General features: G+C 39.5%; 1 pseudogene; it reads left to right on the top strand.

The window, feature by feature from the left end:
* The first annotated feature begins 5,966 nt into the window (after positions 1-5,966).
* Positions 5,967-10,415, top strand: LOC136246671 (piggyBac transposable element-derived protein 4-like; annotated as a pseudogene).
* Positions 10,416-19,311: the final 8,896 nt, after the last annotated feature.

Here is a 19,311-nt window from a genome sequence, read left to right as displayed (position 1 = left end):
AATGCGGATTTGGCAGCTGCTTCTCTGAGTGTTATATTCTTGCAGTATATGGATTTTAAAATTCTACTACTCCATTTGGGTGTGGCTCAGTTGAATCATAAACTAGACCATCAGGGCTAGCAGCTAGCCAAGGATTGTCCAGGCTTATTACCAGTCCTGTCTGGCAGGTACTAATATCTGGAGATACTTCTCTCTTTTTCTGCAGGTATTGTGATTGGTAGCTGTCTCCTGATTTATGCCCAATTCAGTAGAAGAATTGCCTTCAAATTTGCTGCATAGCAAATGTGTAACTGTAGCTGTGACTTTTGTTGTGGCCCTTGTTTTTGCTATTTTGCCACCGTTTGAAGAAGTTATTCTCTTTTTTTTTCATCTAGCCATAGCTACCTGGAATTTGGAAGTGCTCCCTGGCCGCTTGTGTCACGAGCAATTTCTTGACTCCTTGCTTCTGTTACTGTCACCTCAGCAAAGTAATGCTTCTCCATAAGGTCATATAGGTTTTGAGGAGATATATCAGTTGTTACCTCTATTGCATTTGGCCCCCCGTCGTACCTAGAATAATCCTTCCTCGCTCTTTTAGAATTGTCTGTTTGCCTATCCCTTTAGCTCTCTTTCAAAATTCTTTCACCTCCTTCTTAGCTTTACGTTCTCTGTCTTTGTCAGCCCAGCAAACCCTTGCAGTGGCAACTGCTGCAAAAGTAGTACTAGGAGGTGTGGATGTAATCTTCACTTACGTGGCAGGACCCCAAGCTGGTCCTTCATTTATCTTCAAACCAGCAGCACCACATCTTCCCTTCCATGCTTCTCTTTGTGATCTGTTAATTTGTTTGCCCCCGTCAAATTTGCTCCTGACATTGATGTACCCTTCTGCTACAGTGTAGGTTAGTGGTAAAGTTACCTGCTCACCAAACAATGTCATTAGTAACCTAATACATGTACACTTCTTACCTAGTAATTGCCGAGCTTTGCTTGCTAGCCTGCCTGCAATAGCTTGTATATCACATATCATCAGATGGTTGATGGGTTGGGGTGGATCCACTGTTTTCGTATTGGTAGCATCCTACCATGCTACCTGTTGCTCTTCTAGGAACTGCTGGATACAATCTTCTGTAATAACTGAGTCAGCATCAGTGGTGGATGGGTCTTCAGTTGCACAGCTGTCATCTATTTTATTTTCACTGTCTAAAGAAGTCACACTGGATGTAGAGGTAAGACTGAGATTTATAGAAGTGGACAATGAACTAGTAGATCTGGAAGATGCATTGCAGGAAGAGCTAGCTGGGATAATTTGGCTGCAGTCAGTGAGATTAGATGAAGAACCATCTGGAGTGGTTACCATACTAGTACTTGAAACAGGACCACTGTTGGAACTAATGGTGGATGAGTTAGAAGTAGAATTGTTAGACAGTGATTGATTGTGCTTTACCACTTTGCAATATTCAGGTTTACATCTACGGTGGCCACCAAAACAGTGCAGTGGTGCATTTAGTATATCATCTTGGAGAAGGGATGCTGCTTGGTGCTTGTTTGTAAGTCTGCATCTCATGATTATGGCAGACCAAGCAGCTTTGGTAAGTCTAACTCTCATAACCTCTGTTAGTCTGTGCCTTCCCTTGTACTGTGGCTTGTCCTTTATCAATTGCTCTAATGAGGCTCTAAACACTTCAGAGCATGATTTGCACATTCCTGTTTTTGTATGAAATACCCCCATCCTGGAACACATGACACTAATGTTGGATGTACTGAGCTGTCACCATCGCCAATGAAGTTTATGTACCGAACGCCATGTTGCTGTTCTGCTGCTTTGAAGCCTTCCAGGATTATGTCAGACTCCATAGAAGCTGATGCCCCTTCCCAGTTTTTGAAGCAAGTATGTGGTTCCATCTTGCCTTGCTTGCAGACGGAACAGAATTTATTACATACTCCTACATACAGAAGTTTACCAGTATAATGACCAAAAATTACACCAACTGCGGATAGAGCATTGTATGTATGTTTGTGTGTTCACTTGCTCCACCCTGCATCAACAACAACAGTGATGGCTGGAACTCCTTGATGGTAATGCACTTGTTGTATGGCATGTTCACGCTCCTCTATTCCAGCTTGTTTCATTGATTCTTCTAATTGGTCCCATCACCATTTCCCAATCATATGTTCAGTATGAACAAATGCTTTCTTTGTCATTACAGGTATCCCGAGCACACCCATGGATTCTTCCAATGGATTAAAGCCACCACCAGTAGCCATCTGACCCCAAACAACAGCTAAGTTGGAAACTCCAATAAATTGCCATTGGGAGCCTCAACTTTTGTTGAGGTAGAGGAGATTTTCTCACCACAACCAGGACACTGAGTAACAAGTATTGATGCCATACCACTGCGAGTTGGCTTGAAGATCACCATCATGTTATCAAGAGAGACACTACCATACTTGCTTTGGTAAGCCAGACATGTTGCAGCATGGTTAGCCACTTCATTCATGTGTTTCTCCAGCAGTTCTAGGTTAATAATCCGACTATCTGAAGTAGTGGGTTGGCTGCTACTTGCTCCAACAGGTTGGTCAGTTGCAATCTGTTTGCTGGTACTGCATACTCTGAACAGAAGAAAGGTATGGTAAGCAAGCAATATGGTTGTATTAGACTAACCGCTTCTTCTTTTGCTGATAGGCATGACGATGAATATTCCTATGCTTGATATTGTTCTTCTTGTTTCCCATACTGCATACACATTTCACTATGATTTTTTTGATGCGCTGCATTTTTTATACTGCAATATTTCGGATGATGTAGAACACATTTCGGATGATGTAGGATACAGGTGATAAAGTTAGATAGGATCAATGGCTTTTTCCACAATGAATAGAGCAATGTGACTGTGTTTAACACTTCGCCGGAAATGCTTGTGCAACTTTGCATAGTTGCGACCGCCTTGGTTTGTTGTAAGGTTTCTGTGGTTAGCTGCATATCGAGGTAGCACACGCTCTCTTTGTACGTCAATTTTTTCTAGTATACTAGCGTTAAATCCTTGTACAGGCATTATTCATAACTATAGTATGTTTGTGTTGAGCTGAATCCTCTAAAACATTTAATAACTCATGGATGCAATTACACACGATCTTGAAATTTGGCTCATTTGTAGTACTGCTTGACCCGCAAAATCTTGTTGTTCAAATGTAGTTATGCAACAAAGGTTGGCGGAGTGCACAACATCACAAAAAAATTTTCTATGTACATAATCCTGGCACTACCATCCACTTTTCATAGTCATGGATGCTTGGCACAAGGAAATGATTTAAACAGAAGGATTTCTGCTTGCGCTATTAATATGGTAAGCTCATTATGTCCTAGGCGTTGCCCAGAAGAGCCTGATTAACCCATTGTTTGATTCGTCGTGTTATAAGGTTGTGCGTAAATTGATGTAAAGATGATTATAAACGGGGTTCCGAATCACTCTGTATAGATATTTCCATGTCTTTTAGTGGTGTGAAATTTCTTATGACAATAGTGCAATAGTTGTAATAAAACATGGTACAGCATGCAACTTTGTGCGCTCTTTATTCTGTGTTTAATGAATTTTATAAATCTGTGCTTTGATTAATAATTTTGCGGTTACCGCCATCTTAAGCGGTTTACTCTTGTAGGCATGACAAAAAATGATAAAGGCTAACTGAAGACTTACTGAGCTATAACAGCAACAATACACAGATCCTTCAGTGATAAAGCACTCCAGAGGCTCTAGTGAATACCCGGTGGCACGAATCAAACAAATTACATTCATTCTAACAAACACCTATAACTTCTCACCACAAAAACGTACATACTTCTGGTTTGAACCTTTTAATAGAGTAATTTTTGTTCTTCCTGAGTCCCAATTTTTTTTGTAAATTGAAAACAGGAGGTTTCAAGTTATGAGTGAAGCGGTAGCACCTTAACTACCATTGTTTCAATCTAACCTGAACAACTCATGAACGGCACGATCAATCTCTGTAAAATTTTAGTTGCAGATTGTTATCCGGTACTTGGATATCCAATAGAAACCTCAAAGTGGCAGGGTAATTCCCAAGTGAGTAATTCATTGGAATGTGTGAACTTTTCGAAAATTGGTCATTGAGTGAAGTACTGCTGTTTGATATTACATATCAGTGTTTGAGAAATGGCAAATGATGAAGTTTGCGGTTTAGCCCATAACTCCCAGTGTGCTGATGTGATTCACTTACAACTTGGTACCCAATGAGACCAAAGACCGCACTATCTAATAGTCCAAATCGGAAGTCCGTATGTTGTTATGGTGAGGAAATATAAGCGCTTGTTGAAATCTGTTCAATATATGGCGACTTATGCTAGTATATGCAAGTTATGGTGAGTGCAAGAAGATAAAGAAAAATACTAAGAAAATAAGACGTACTTTAAAGGCATGTACATTACAGCTCAAATAATATATACTTTACTTTATAGTACACATGTGTTGTGTGATTGCCACATGCATAAACTACAACATGCAGATGCGGATTTACCAGTACCTATACACATGAATAGTATACTGCCACACGCACGATGTGCGCACCCTTATAGCACACGTGTAGTTTAGTTACTTTACAAGCAAGTCAGTAATATCTATAGAGATACCATACCTAGCTTGTACTGTGAGTTTTAGCTACAGTAATATTAAAACATGTATAAATGCCAGCATGAATATTGGTGCACTGCGGGTAATGACAACAACTAACCAGTTGCTCATAATTCATGTACAGTATACGTAGTAAAAAATTTGGTGAAAACCAACTATAAAAAATTTGATGGAGAAAACTTCGGTGAATGGGAATTCCACCTTAATTCCTCTTAATTTACATGTTATCTGATCGAACGATGGATTGTTGAGGGGAACACATTAAGTGCTAAACGTACTACGTGCAAGTGTCATTCGATGGTTATGAATGTTGAGTGCAATGTTTAGTTGTTAAGACAGTGAATTAAGGCTCCAGCAGTGCAGGCTACACACATACGAAAGCATCCCTCACAGGGAGATAAACTGTGCTATCTTTTTTATCTCTTGGTAGTGGTTTGAACTGAAATATTGCAGGACCGATTTCAACAATGCAACTTGGTCTTGCTATATCTGCTCATGTGATTTCTAAATAGCAGAAAAACCTTGGTAATTCAAACGCTATTCACCAAAATCTGTGTTTTACTGCCAAAGATTCTTTACTATTGACTGTATACCACAACTATTATCCCTAACCACAATTAAATATATTGTATCATGGGTTGGGCACAAGTAAAGGTGCAGCTTACATTGAAAAGTGGTGTCATGAATGTGTGCCAATTGGTCTCAGAATTATCTCAGTTCCAGTGACAATTGCCAGTTCACCTTAAGGTGGAAAAGAATCTCCAACGTGAGTCTACGTATGTGCTAAAATGTCCCAACATGTCATGTGATTACAACGCTAATCACATAGCAACTTACATTTGTTCTAATAGTAGGAGTGCAATTAATCCCAAAATCGCACAGTTTGTTTCTGTAACTGTACTGTAAAACAGCCAATAAATTTACAGAGTCAGTTAAGCCATTTAAGTACAAGTGCAGTAAGAAAGTGAAAAAATAAATAGCCAATCAAATAGGCTGACAACAAAAGCTTTTTAAGTACAACAAGTGGTGGTATTTTGATTAACTAATTAGAAATTCTGACATATGAAGCCTTTTAAGTACAACTAGTGATGTTATAAGTACATAAAGAAACCCTTCAAGTGCCAAAAGAATAATGTGGTCACCAGTTGAGAGGTTAACCCTTTAGGGACCAGCGTCGTACATGTACGTCATAATATTGACTCACGCGAAAGCCCGCCATCGTACATGTACGTCCAACTTTCTCCAAGCTGCTAGATTGTCTTCTTCACCTCGAAGGGCTCTAAATCCAATATATACTATTAGACGCGCTTATTGGTAACCAAGTTCAGTTGTTAAGACTTAAAAATGGCGACTGGTGGAGATGATTTCGAACGCTTGAGTGGGGCGGTCGTTCTTTCGCGGCTGTCCGATTCTAGCGAAGAAATGGACGATACTGATGATTCTTTGGAAGTTGTCTATACTGGAATGGATGCAGGTGAGTTAGAAGAGGTGAGTTCTTGTGATAATTTGTCTTGATAGCGATGAATCTGGGAGGGGAAACGAAGGCGTGATCGATCCTTCACTGCCTGGGCCTTCTAGCGGTTCTGTAGGTGTTTCTCGCCGTTCTAGTCGATTGCAGCGAGCTGAAAACGAAAAGGAAAGCAGTAAGGATAGTGAGGAAACCGAGTCTTGTGTATCTGATGGTGATGAGAGCGAAAGTGAAGAGGGTAGCCCACGTGGGAAAGCACCTAAGCGTGCCAAAACTTCACAAAAGTCCGCGCAAACGGAATGGAGAAGTGCTTCGAATTTTTTACCACTCCCTCTGAAGAATTTTGATGACAGCAATTCAGGTATTCAAGCACCTTTTAAATTGCCTGCTGATGCAAAGGAAGTGGACTATTTCAAGCTGTTCTTTGATCATGAGCTGGTAGGTGAAATTTGTAAAGAAACCAATAGCTATGCAAACCAGCTTTTAGCTAGTTCCTCAGCAAAGACGAAAACACTACAAGACTGGGTAAGGACAACTCGTGATGAAATGTATACGTTTCTTGGATTGGTTATTTTGATGGGTATTATTGTTAAAAAATCATTCAAGGAATATTGGTCGACTAATCCACTCATTCATACGCCAATTTTCAGTGCGATTTCTACTAGGAAACGTTTTCTTCAGATAAAACGATGTCTTCATTTCTCAAGTGACACTGGAGGTGCTTCAGCAGACAGACAGACTGATAGATTGAAAAAAATTAGGCCTGTAGTTAGTTTTTTGACACAACGGCTCTCTGAAGTGTTTGTGCCATTGCGTAACCTTTGTATTGATGAGAGTCTTCTTTTATGGAAAGGAAGACTCTAGTTCAAGCAATATATACCAAAAAAGCGCAACCGTTTCGGAATAAAACTATTTGTCTTGTGTGATTGTAAAACCCGCTACATCCTCGATTTTATTGTTTACACTGGTGATAGGAGTGACATTACCTTCGAGAAGGAGTTTGGCTATACTGGATCTGTAGTTAGGACTTTACTATCACCATATTTAGGTAAGGGTCACATCTTGTATGTAGATAATTGGTATAGTAGCCCAACCTTGTTTGCCAATCTTTTCCAAAATCATACAGGTGCATGTGGGACTGTTGGTGGTAGGCATACAAAAATGCCATGTTTTAGGAAAATGTTACGTAAAGGACAAATAGAAGCTTACCAAAATGATGCACTTTTGGCTATAAAGTGGAAGGCTAAACAGGATGTACGCATGCTTACGACTGTGCATAAGCCGGATATTGTAGATACAGATAAAACTCACCATGCAACAGGAGAAACTATACGTAAGCCTGCCTGTGTAGTTGACTATTCTAAACACATGGGGGGAGTGGATAAAACTGACATGCAAATTAGTCTTACTGAATGCACACGTAAAACCCGTAAATGGTACATAAAATAGTTTTTTCATCTTGTTGATATGTCTCTGTATAATGCGTATTCACTGTATAAAGTAAATAGCGGTAAGAAATTACAATTTGTCGAGTTTCGTAAGCGTGTTGTAGAGCAGATATTTGAGCAGCACTGTACACAAGTGGACAGGACAGCATCCTCCAGTACTGTGGACAACCCTACTCGTCTTGTTGGTAAGAATGTATATTAAAAATTATTACACAATAATATTATTGTACATAAAAATTTCAGGTCGGCATTTTCCATCGCTGGTTCCAGAGACTCCAAGAAAAGGGCAGAAGACAAGAAGATGCCATGTTTGTGCGACAACAACTCGGCATACTAGAAGAAGACAAGAAACAAGGTTTATGTGTACTGACTATAACGTAGCATTGTGTGTACACCCATGTTTTAAGGACTACCACACATTGCGTGACTTGATATATGTGCAATATGTATATTATATCATTTGCTTATATTGTTGACTTCAACTATTATAGACATGCAACCCCCATGCCTTGCATATGTTCCTATACATCATATGCACCAATTGTACCATGTATATGTACCCTTATAATTTTTATGAATATTTATCCCCCTCCCCAATAACCTAATTATTCAAAATGCTATGTAGAGAAATATACTGGTTTGTGTTACATGATGTGCATTGACGCATGTGTGTGAGCATACGTATCCTCATGTACATTGATGCAAGTAGGCGTGTGTGTGCGTGCGTGTGTGTGTTAGTGCTTGCGTACTTGTATGAGTGTGCGTGTGTATGTTAGTGTTTGCGTACTTACATAAGTGTAGTGTATGTGTGAGTTAGTGAGTGCGCGCGCGTGTGTGTGTGTGTCCGTCCCCCAATGTGTGCATTCTTGTGGGTGCATGTTTGCATGCATGTGTTCATCCTATATCCATTCATACATTTAGTGAGGTTTGGTAATAGTACAGTGAGATGGATTTTATATTAGGGAGCATGTATTAAAATATTTGTGTTGCCTAATTGTCTGGGTTGTGTAATAGAGGCCACACCACCATAGGTAGTTGTGCAATATAGCAAAGTTACATCACTTCTGTTCTCTCAGTGCTACAAATTGGAGAATATCTGTAAAGCATAACAACATGGTATGCATTATATGGAAAAAAGTTGCATCAAAATAGATTAAAATAACTGCAAATATAGACAAAGTAGTTGGTGAAGCCATACAAATTTATTTTGTGTTGGTTGTATACTCATAATCCTTCAATCATGGGGTGTGGTGGTTGTCATGACAACACAGTCATGGAGACATTAGAAGTGTATTGCAATGTACAAAACTGTACTACTATGTATTAGTGCACTGTATCTATGGCAACATCAAAACAACCAGAGGCCATGAAATGTGCCGCATATGCAAACAGTTCCTCACAGTGTACATTGAAATAAAAAAAAGTAGAAAAATCTGTTCTGTTAAAGTATAATAATACGTTATTTAGTATTATACAAATATGGGAAAAATGAGATCACATTTATAAAAAAAATGATTATGATAACTGGAAATATAGACATAATAGCGTAAAACTAGCGAAGCCATACAGGTTTATTTTGTGTTGGTGTTGGTCGTACATTCATAATCTTGCAATCATGGAGTGTGGTGGTTGTCATGACAACACAGTCATAGAGATGGTACCAGAAATGTATTACTACATACAAAAATGTATCACTATGTATTATTTAACTGTATCTATGGCGACAGCAAAACAACCAGAGGCCATAAAATGTGCCGCATATGCAAACAGTTCCTCACAGTGTACATTGAAATTTAAAAAAAAGTCTGTTCTGTTAAAGTATAATAATACGTTATTTTGTATTATACAAATATGGGAAAATTGAGATCACATTAAAAAAAAATGATTATGATAACTGGAAATATAGACACGATAGCGTAAAACTAGCGAAGATATACAGGTTTATTTTGTGTTGGTGTTGGTCGTACGTTCATAATCTTGCAATCATGGAGTGTGGTGGTTGTCATGACAACACAGTCATAGAGATGGTACACCAGAAATGTATTACTACATACAAAAATGTATTACTATGTATTGTTTAACTGTATCTATGGCAACATCAAAACAACCAGAGGCCATGAAATGTGCCACACATGCAAACAGTTCCTCACAGTGTACATTGAAATAAAAATTTTTAGAAAAATCTGTTCTGTTAAAGTATAATAATACGTTATTTTGTATTATGCAAATATGGGAAAATTGAGATCACATTTATAAAATTGATTATGATAACTGGTAATATAGACACAATAGCGTAAAACTGGTGAAGCCATACAGGTTTATTTTGTGTTGGTGTTGGTCGTACGCTCATGATCTTGCAATCATGGAGTGTGGTGGTTGTCATGACAACATAGTCATAGAGATGGTACCAGAAATGTATTACTACATAGAAAAATGTATTACTATGTATTATTTAACTGTATCTATGGCAACAGCAAAACAACCAGAGGCCATGAAATGCGCCGCATATGCAAATAGTTCCTCACAGTGTACATTGAAATAAAAAATTAGAAAAATCTATTCTGTTAAAGTATAACACGTTATTCTGTATTATGCAAATATGGGAAAATAAAGGTTACATATAATAAATATATTACAATAAATGGAATTATATACGCAGTGATGTAAAACCGGTGAAGCCATACAAGTGCTTGCTGTGTTAGTTTTGGTCGTACGCTTATAATCTTTCTGTCACAGTGTGTGGTGGTTGTCATAGCAACAATGTCATGGAGAAGTTATCAGAAATGTGCTACTGTGTATATTAATATGTTACTATGGCAACAACCAGAAGCCATAAATGTGCGTTGTATGGAAACTGCTTCCTATGGTGTACCTTGAAATAACAAAAAATTGGAGAAAATCTATTCAGGTAGCGCATTTATGTAAATTTGGAAAAACACCCTGGTCCTACAGGGTAGAAATATGTACATTTTGGTGGTCCTTAAAGGGTTAATTAATGGTCACACAGAACTAGATTCCTGTGAACTACAAAGCATGAAGGGTGGTCACTATGGGATTAGCTGGCAATCAAACACTTTTGAATGCAATTAGGGAATCATGGATCCATAACACCTTAGTTTTCAGTGAGACATTCATTCATTCATTCATTCATTCATGCTTTCATGTTTCGTTCAACGTTTTACACTGAGAAAGAACACTGCCATCATGTTCTCAGAACCCCAAACGTTGATGGTAGGACCAAACAGTCATGTTTGCACAAAACATGTACTATGATATTTGCTTTTAAATTTTTGACAATCACATACAGCACTAGTAATAGTACTCTTGCATGACACAAAATCTCTTAATTTTCTAGTAGATTATCTACTCCTTTTCTTTGTTTCTTGATACGTAGGTAAGATGAAACTGTACTGATCAAAGAAAGGATGTCAATCATTATATAATGCTGACAGCTTGCACCTTTCGTATTGAGTTTTCTCTGGTTTCCATTCCAGATATTTTCTGAATATTGTTGGAACAGCTTTCTTTATATACGCTGCCTGGGTGTTGTAACGATAGAAAAAATAACAGTGCAGGTTTTCAAGCTACCCAAAATTGAATATCCCTCTCAGAATGTGAACAGAAATGAAGGCAGTTTTAATACTTTCTCTACAAATTCGTGTAAGAAAACATTACAAACTATAAAACAGTTAAGAAGATCTTTCTGTGCATAATTTGTGGTTTAAAGTGGTTTGTTCAAGTTCACATCCTTAGTAATGCATAACTATGTATGTATTTAAGGTGGCGCTGAACCGATTAAGGGCAGCAGTACAAAATTAACTGAATAGCATGTTTGTGGTAACGCGCGAACAGACATGGAAATCCATAGACCACAGCAAAACGACTTAGTGCACTAACAGAACAAGTTCTTTCAGACCGTCAAGCTACTGTTGTTAATACAACTAACATTATTCACACTTTAAAACTATTAGCATGTCACAACTCTAGTTAATTCACTGACAAACCACACCAGTTACCATCACATGATTACGGAGTGCACACTGACTAGCCACAGTCTCTTTTCTCCCTAAATAACTTCAAAATTATGCACCACAGACCATCAAAACTTGATATAGGCATTTGGCCAGCAGTACTCTACAATATACACTTTGAATTTTCAAGATTCGTGCTTGATGGAGTTGTTGGCCAATATTGTAAGCCACAGGTGCGCATTTTTTACTATTTTTCATGTTGTTAGCAGTAAAAAAGGAGAGCATAGAATTGTTCTACAAGGTGAGAAATGGTTGGAACAGAAGTGGCTTAGCGCTAGATTGTGCAATGGCCAAGTTATTTTAAAAATCAGCTTGAAACTTCAGAGTAATATAGGTGTAAAATGAAGGTGTGTTATTTCACGAAACTTTGTATGCTATACTTAAGCATCACAGGCTATCACAACAGCTTTTTAGGAGTAGATTAAGTTGTACACTAGCAAAGTTTTGGGCCACCCCGAAATAGCTCATTAAGCACGTAGGTTGAAACAAATTGTTTTGTGTGGCGTATGGAGGGAAACTTTGGTGCCGTTAAAATTTGGCGAATGACCATGAATTTGCCAAATTTTCCCCATCCAAATATGTTGGTGGCGAAGAAAACAGCACACCAAGCATCAAACTAATCAATTTTCTACTCGATCAAGGGATAGCGGGCCAGGCATGAAGCCAAGCCTGCCTCGACTACCTCACTAGGTAGCTAGTTACTGTACACGCGTGGTACTATCCTCAAACTTCACCTCGAAACAGGCGTGACAAGTAGCGAGTCCTACCACATTAATAATAAGTACAATGTTCACTATTCCAAAGGGTGTAGATCTACTGTCTATATAGTATTACCTTTTAGTTGGCAGCTGACTCCAGGCGCCGAACTGCTGAGAGGCGTGGCACTCTGCCAGTTCTTGCTTCAGGGCCAGGCACAGCGATTAGTAATCTAATTAATTTAAAAGGGCGTGTGCTTTGCTAACAATTCGCCAAATTTTATTTCGCCAACAGTGATGTTTTGCTTGATTCGCCAAATTTTTCCCCCTCCAAAGTTTCCCTCCATACAGTAATCGGTTCAGTGCTACCTTAACTACATAAATGAAATACAATATTTACCTAATTAGCAATATGATAGGTAGACAGACAGATATGGAGTTTAAAATTTTTTTGGGGGCTATGAAATTACAGTTTGTAGTTACTTAAATAATACAGTTGGAGTTATCACTTGATAATTTCTATGCACATGTGATCACCCCCTGTGTCTTTTACTCCAAGTGCCAGTATGCTAAAAAAGTTCTCCGGTTTATTTGTGACTATGCAGGCTGCCATACATGATATGCAGGACTATTAATGGTCCAGACAACAGTATTTTTCCAATTACAGAAGATAAAGATGCATCCTCAGAATCTCTATCTGCAACTGAGGAATCCTGCAAGCTACGTGAAGCAAGCTGTCACTCTCTTTCATTCTAACTCATATAGATGTGAGATCTTAAAATAATAATATGCAAAGTATTCAGAATTAATGGGCTAATATGTCATAATTTCAGTGTACTTGAATTAATAACATGTTTTGTGCATTGATTGATACAAACAATACATTCATACAATGAAATTATACACAGTCAATTTAAAATCACCAGTTCTGTTTAGTGTGGCATCCATAGGCATCACACTCAAGTAATCTCTATGTTGTGGTCAGCAGCTGCAAGCATGGCTATACTCAAGCCAGGCAACCAAAAGTAATTATTACATAAACCACAAAACAACTCCTTTGTGCATTGAATGGCAAGGTCGAGGCAACAAATGGCATTAAACTGGAGTTAGACATTAATGCAGCGCACAAACATCACATGTACTTACCTGATCTTCATGGTGTGCTGATAGTAGTATAACACTACTATCGATTGATTGTGGTGGGTTAGGTAGATGTGCTGGAGTTTGCCTGCTAGGAGGGGGTTGGTGGTGTCTTGCTACTAGAACTAAGCCCAGTAATTAGTTAGTAGGTTACCAGTGAAGTCTGTCAGCTAACCTGAGCTTCAATATTGACCACAAAATTAGCTTGGGTGAAGGAGCCACAGAAAGACAGCAAATAAGAGTGCAGGCTGTCTTTTCACCCAAGCACAAAACAGATAGTAAGGAATGTGACAATAAACTATAACATTGTTAGACATACTCAATGTGACTAGGTATAAGTACACAACTACACACAATCATTCAGTATCATGTATAACTACATGATTCTTAATCAGCATGTGAAATTAGTTGCTTGGTCATGTTGGCTAATTGCTTTGGAGACAGTCTGATATATCTCTGGTAGGCTTCACTTTGCCATCTACCCAAGGTCTTGATCTGAAGGGGTGACAGACCGGCTTGATTGGCTGAAGTAGCAGCTCCAATGCGAAAACTATGTGTATTATACAGTTGTGGGTTTATGTTGAGTTAGCGCAAAATGTTGGCTAAGGCTGATGCAAAGAGAGGTCTGGTAAGTTTCATACCATCTGGCCAGAGGAACAGAGGCCCATTTTGTTTCCCTCGTACAATGAGGTATTTCACAATAGCGTCCACTGGGCATATGCTCTTGTTGGTTTTGGGGAGAAAGACAGAGGCACCTTCTCTATAAGAATCAGTTTTGGATTGTTTGATGTGTAGCTGCACTGTTGTTAGTGAACATCAGTTGTCCAAAGTTAGGTCAGCAAGAGAGAGATGATAGGCTTGATCATAGCTGTGTTGGGATGAAACGGTGAACTCACTTACACTGTGGTTTTTCTGATCATAGGAATAGAGTGACCTTGTGCATTGATATTTGGGTGCACAAGATGCAAGCCAAAGAAGGCTATGCAACAGGCTGCCCATAGCATCTTGGACTGATAAGTTGCAGGCTGCTTGGTGAGGAGGTGCTTGATTTTTTGCATTATTCCCATGGTAATAGGGAGACGTTTTCTGGTTGGCTTGGTTATGGCAGACTCCTTGCGAATGCCTTTTAGAAGTTGCTGGACCCTAGGAGTAAATTGAGAATCAAAGATATTGTAGTATCCTTCTGTAACATGTACATGTCTAACAGCTGACAGGTATACTTTGATTGTAGCATAACTTAAACCATGTGTTGCCAAGTGAGTAGAGAATAATAGTAGAGTCATTTTGGAAGTGGGAATACTGCGGAGGGAGGATTGCTGACAGAATTTGAAGCATTGTCTGATGCCAGCTTTGTAGGATCTTTGGGTGGTTGGGGATGTCCCTTGAGTGTAGTACCGCCTCATCGCTGTGTATAATCTAGGGAGTCCTGAAGCAGTGATATCTATAGTATGGGGAACAGAGCCCACATGCATCATCTACGTATATACCTATGTGTTAACATGATGAATACAATAAGGTTATTAATAAGCATTCTCCTGACCACCTTAGTTGAATCCAAAGGCAACCATGGACAGCGTCGCAGCCCCATGATCCTGAAGCTTCTGTCTGGATAGTAATTTGTGTGGGTGGTGCAGTGCTGGGGTCTCATAGGATGTTAAGCCATTCCAATGGCGCAAAAAAGTGTACCACCAAGCTAAGTCTGAATGAAACTGCCTGTTTAACCTTGTATAGTTTCTTGAGTTTTGCTGCAGTAGCGTACATTCTAGCTGTGAAGGTTCGGCCACATCTTACCACTTTTGTGGCATGCTGAAGTTGACCAACTAGTGAGAGGATCTTGCATTTTAGTAGCATTCTTCTTGGTAAGCCACTGCTTTAGTGTTTCCTGTATTCTAGCAAATTTTTCCTCTGGAAGCCTAATTTCCATACGGCATGTGTCAATATTGATTCCCAAGAAGGTGAGGGAAGTGGTAGGACCTTCAAATTTTTCAGAAGCCAGTGGGATGCCAAGGTTGGAGCACAACTGGATGAAGGTTTCCAGGTTCTGCTGGCAGACAGATGATTGTGGTGGGACCAGAAGTAGGAAATCATCAAGGTGGTGAAGGATGCATGAAATTCCCTGCTGAGCTGCAATCCAGGAGACTAAATCTGCCAAGATGTTAAATAATTTGGGGGCTGAGCGTAAGCCAAATGGTAAACAACTGTCAATGTATACCTGCTTGCGCCACTGCATGCCCAGCAGGTGTCTGTCAGCTGGATGCACTGGAATTAGCCTGAAGGCACTTTTGATGTCAACCCTGGCCAAGAAGGTATGTTGTCCATACTTCAGAATATTCTGGATTGCATTGTCCACAGTAATATACAAAAGACTGCAAAGTGACTTTGGGATATGATCATTGACACTGCACCCAGATGGGTGTGATAGGTCTACAATGAGATGCCATTTGTTTGACTGATGACCCTTGGGGATGATTCCAAATCTACTAATGTGAACTTCTTGGCATTGGGATAGTGGAAATGGCCCAGCTATTCTGTTGTGGTTGAGCTCAGCTTGTAGGTAATTATCCACTACTGATGGGTGTGCCAAAGCTGAGGACGTGTTCTTTTTTTACTGGGCGTAGGGGTGCTTGGGAAGTAAGGCCTATTCTAAAACCAACCGTTAGCCCAGTGATGAAGTACTGAACAAGTTCTTGATTGGGATGTGCTTGCAGGTAATGATGCCAGTTCCACACATTGAGTGGTGTAGTAATGAGTTGAGCAGAGGAGGGGAGTATACTGGGATTTGGTGTATCAACTACATGATCCTTCCATAACATGAGCCATTCCTCATATGATGAAAAGGGAGATGATTGCTTTGATGTGCTTTGCAAGAGATCTACAGGAGGTGTAGGGGATTGTATAAAGCCAAACAGCCAACACAGTTCTTGTATGTATGTTAATAATAATAAAAATTGCAAGTTGTAATGTAGCATACAGTACAGTATTTCCATACATAATCTACTAATGCTACAAACATATTGTGTAAGTAATTAACGATATACAGTAGGAAACGAGAGTTCAGTACCTAAGCTAAGAATCAACAAGTGTTCAGAGTTTCTCTTTTTTTTCTTTTGTATTCACATTAACTAATGCCGTTGTGAAATGGAGGACCATGGGCCATTGTTTCCTGGGAAGAGTGGCTGTATCGTCCCTCAAGGTAGTGTGGGACGCTGTGGACAGTTGATGGCTTTATGGGCAACATTGGAATTTGTTGGATCTGGGGCACATATGTAACAGACATGTTCATACTTGCAGTTTGGAAAAGTACAAATAGATTCATTCCAGCGAAAACAGAACTTGCGGGTTGTTTGGGTATGGATCTGTGGTTGGTCAGGGGAAAGCTCAGTCAGCAGAACGGTGGGAAAGACTAAAGTAATAGCTACACCTGGACACTTTTGCCCGGCCTGTAAAGGCTAGTGATCACAGTGTAGAGTTATTTGTTGACCAAGTAGTGGAGGGGTGTGATGCTGCCTGTCAACGAAATCTCCTGTCATATCCTGCCCAGCAATCACCCTTGTATTCCATTGATGCCTCTATAATCAAGGACTGATAGCCCATGAGATCTGGGATACGCTCAGGATTATTCCTTAATACTACAGATACGTATGTAGAAAAACACTGAAGCCATTTCAGTATTGTGAGGGAGCGTTTTGAGTGCTTACTCCCATGGTCATCTCGTCTTCTGTGAATCCCCATACGTTCTGGTAGCAGGTCTGACATTTCTATGAAGGCTCCTGACTCGATCTTCTTTGCCAACTGCATTGGAACTGGCGGCCGTCCTGCACCAATACTGACATCGGACGAAGCATCTATTCTTTTTTCCTTCTGTGAGATGTGACTGCTTGCCATAACTCCAACGTGGTTAAGCTGGTCTGCAAGGCCCTCCTCCTCTTCTGCTGAAATGAAGCATGGTGGGAGGTGCAGTAACTTTTGTTTCAACAATAATGTACTCTGAATAAACTACAGTAACAAAAACCTATACAAGCTGGTGCATTAAAAAAAAAATTATTATGAGGAGTTGGGGGGGTACCAATTTTTGCACTAATGGAAGAGAAGCCATCGAGTGATGCATACCTTGAACTACAGTACATTACTACGTTGACATACACAACAGTCACGTACAGTAAATCACCATGCATACCTCTATACCTATATATATATATATATATATATATATATATATATATATATATATATATATTAAATTCCTTATCGGATAGTTCATCAGTTAGAGGGGCCTCCAAGCTATCACTGGCATATTCTTCATCTGTATAGCCTTCTTCGTCGAATTCAGGGTGGTCTGACAGCGTAGAGCCTTAACAAAGGCGTCCACAAGACGAGGTATATCTGCTTCTGTTAAGTTGCATCCCTGTCCCTGGTGTCTTCGCTCAGGTGAAGGTGCACGAGGCATTTCTTGTTGTTTGAAGGTACGCAAGTTGGCTGCCGGTACTTCCTTGCTGTTGTTGTCGTCTTGTTTTGGAAGCTTGCGATCGGCTTCTGGTCGTGGGGCTGGTGTTGCTCATGGCATGACTATCGGTTATTGGCTTCTTTTGTTGCATCAATATCGGATATCGGTACATGCCAAAAACCCATATCGGTACACCTCTAGTAACTATAGTGGCGCTTGGAGTTGAAGGGTTAAAAAGTGAATGCTTAGATGAGAAAGACTTTCATTGCATAGCATAGTAACAGTGCAAATTTGTCCTTTTCAATCACCTGAAAAATAATTCATTAGTGTGTTTTGAAGAGTAATCAGTTCACAAAATTTAATGTTTATTTCTTCCATAGTAACTAGTGATAAATGTAGTTGTTGGCTATTTCAGTTTGATACGTACTTTATCTGTTGCATAATGCTTTCAGCATGTTAAATTTGATAGAAGGAACTGTTTGATGATAGGTGACTTGCACTAATATCGCAGAATTACTAGGAGAATCTCTAATAAAGTATAGCAAGGCTTGCAGTACACGTGTCTGTGATTTACTTTTGGCTTCATTTTCAATCAGAAAACATGGTTCGTTTTTCCAGTAGTCAGTGATACAGGAAGTCATACAAGATTGTAGTAAGAGTTGAGTTTGCTTGCATGCAATGTTTATTGCTAGCTCAAATAAGCTTACCTGCACACAAATGTTTGTTCGTAGATGGTTTTTACTGCCATGATTAATGTGTATGGATGGGTCATTTATATGTGCTACTGTCAAGGCCTTAGCAAACTGTAACAGATATTTTGCATTGTGAGGTTGGCTACAAAGAATGATAAAAATGAGAGTTTAAATCCATTGATTTAAACGTAGTTAATGAAGCAAGCACGTGAGCACTCCTAGAGGTCAGTGAGCCACAATAAGAATAACCACGCATGTGCAGTAGTTAACACGAGGCACGCCAAAGGTTAACAGTGGACTATTAAGTCTCCCCGTCAAAGATGAAGGCAAAAAAGATTGTCACGCGTGAGAAGGACACTCGTCAGAAGTCTCGTAGCCTCAGCGAAGGAATGTGCAGTGATAAGGCGACAACCCACCAAACACATACCCTTCCCGTCACCAGCTGTAAGAGGAGTAGAGGGGAAAGTGCGACCAACCAGCAGAGCAACCAATGCATAATCTATTTATGTACAAACTATTGTTACTGTATAAATATCGGTAGCGATATCGGTCCTCCTGCTGTTCTGTACCGATACCGATATTGGTTAAAACATGCCATATCGGTGGCTGATATTGTAGCCGATCCGATTATCGGTACACCTCTAATAGTTACGGAAATGAACAAATCCCTGTAACTTCCGCATACTACAATGTAATGCACGGAAATGGTGTAATGTTTAACAGAATCCTTGACAAATAGGTTTTCAAATAATGCAAAATATTTAGCATTGG

Source organism: Dysidea avara, chromosome 1 (assembly GCF_963678975.1).
Source record: "Dysidea avara chromosome 1, odDysAvar1.4, whole genome shotgun sequence".
Taxonomy (NCBI): Eukaryota; Metazoa; Porifera; class Demospongiae; order Dictyoceratida; family Dysideidae; genus Dysidea; species Dysidea avara.
Note: the sequence above shows the minus strand (reverse complement) of the source record. Positions and strands in the feature narration are given on the sequence as shown.